Below are 2,051 nucleotides of genomic sequence, written 5' to 3' on the forward strand. Positions count from 1 at the left end.
TATGCTGGACCAAATTTCTGCAGTTTTCCCCTTTTATAGTTGTTTCATTTTTTCTCTGTAATTTTCAGCTGTAACACTACAGTCAGAAGTTTCGGTTCTACTGAGAGGCACGGATTGCTCTTCAGCAGCACCTTACCCTTTTGTGACCTTTTACCACCGCTAGATGGAGTTATTTTAGGCTTATCACGTATTCTCACTAATTACAAAAGTCCACAAAATCGTCTATGCCAAGCAACTCAATTGCAAATTAACATTCATCTCTGCTGTAGTGAAGAGATCAGAGCAAATCAAATATATTGAGAAAAAAAAAGCCCTGGCCTTACTATTATCTCCATTACTAACATTGGAGCCTTAGTCTATCCTTCTGTATTGATTAATATGTTTAGTATTAACATAGTCTTATAGCAACAAAGCCAAAGGGAATAGTTTATTCAGGATATTCCAGAGAAGAGCCGACTTAAAAGGCATCAAAAACCAGGATGAATTAGCCAGGTCAGTAATATTTCTGATGCCAGAAGGCCCCTTGGATTCAGTGGTGGTGAGGGTGGGGGCAGGACTGCAGAGCTACAGGGCTTCTCCTCCCTCGCGGTGCTGGTGAGCGCGGGCAGCACTGCCAGGGCCTGTGGGCCAGCCTGCTTCCTCTGCAGCTCTGCTCCGGAAGCCTGTGTTGTGCTCCGCTGGCCCAGTGTACAAGGACAGCTTAGCTTCCCCCATGGCGAGAGTGGCCGCTGGAGTCCGTCATGTGCACTCCAGGTAATCAAGGGATCAGTCCCACTAGACTCCTCAGAGAGGGCAGCGTTAAACGCATTAATAAACCTTTGGAGGAATGAATTTTTCAGCGATGAAATGATCTCTGCCCTGAAGAATACAGCCTGAGCAACTGACTTTACAAATACTCAGATGTGGGAGTAACTGTGAGCATGAGGAGAGCACTGGAGCTGTGCATTTAGTTCTCAGGACAAGATTCAGGTACTGCGAAAACAGTATAAAAAAAGGGCATGCTAAGACTGTAGGAAAAAAGCTTGAAGAGAACCAAAGAGACTGCAAAGGGAGTGCATTCAGCAACAAGCAGAAAGCAGTTGTTTGTGGGTAATTGATAACATAAAAGAGGATACAAAATCAAAGCAAAGAAACTGAGAATGAAAGAAGAGTAAAAGAACACATGAATATATAGTCAGGACTGGTTACACATAGCCTTGAAAAAAAGTCTGAATGGTGTAGGTTTGATAATGAAAAACCAGCAAACAAGAGTTTCAAGTGAAAAGTGATGTTACAAAGCCTGTTCTATGTGATGTTGTCTGGGATGGATCACAAGAAAAAATGGGAGAAGCACAGGGGTCAGAGCTGGAAGAAGAAAAGCCATGGATAACAGACCAATGTTTCAGCTATATAAACAAGAAAGAAAATACAACGTTTAAATGTTTTCTAGCAAAAAGAGCAGGAATCGGGACCCATCTGTCTGTGGCTGCACATGCTGTTAAGAAGCGGTTACAAGTTATGGAAGAAAACAGCAGGTGCTGAAGGTCGGGGAGGGACTGAGCAGGGTCAGGAAGACAGACCGGGAGCATTTACGTGCCAAAGAAGCACAGACTGACGCAGGTTTCCGGAGAGAACAGGCCCGCCGCGGGGCAACGTTGATTTTATTCGATACCCGCCGCGGCTGCACGCACACGTGCTCCGGGGCACTCCGCGCGCGGGCGGCCGTTGGAGACCAACGGCGCGCGCCCGCCGGGCCCGCGCAGGGGGGCGCGGCGCTACCGGCGCGCCCGGAACGCCTCGGCAGCCGCCGCCCTGGGGCGGCCGCGGCGCCGGCGGGCCCAGCGGGGCCCAGCGGGGTCCGGGGCGCCGCGGGTCGGGCCCGGGGCCTGCTCCTCGCCCCGGCGGCCCCGCGGAGGGCGCCCCCTGCTGGCGCGGCGGCCGCAGCGCCCGAGAACGGGGCAGAGACGGCGGGGGGCGGCCGCCGGCCCGTGCGTGCGTGCGTCATGCGCAGAGCGTGCCGCTGGCCGCCGCGCCCCTCTTCCGGCCGCCATCTCGCTCCGCTCCGCGTGCTG

The sequence above is a fragment of the Apteryx mantelli genome, chromosome Z (assembly GCF_036417845.1).
Source record: "Apteryx mantelli isolate bAptMan1 chromosome Z, bAptMan1.hap1, whole genome shotgun sequence".
Taxonomy (NCBI): domain Eukaryota; kingdom Metazoa; phylum Chordata; class Aves; order Apterygiformes; family Apterygidae; genus Apteryx; species Apteryx mantelli.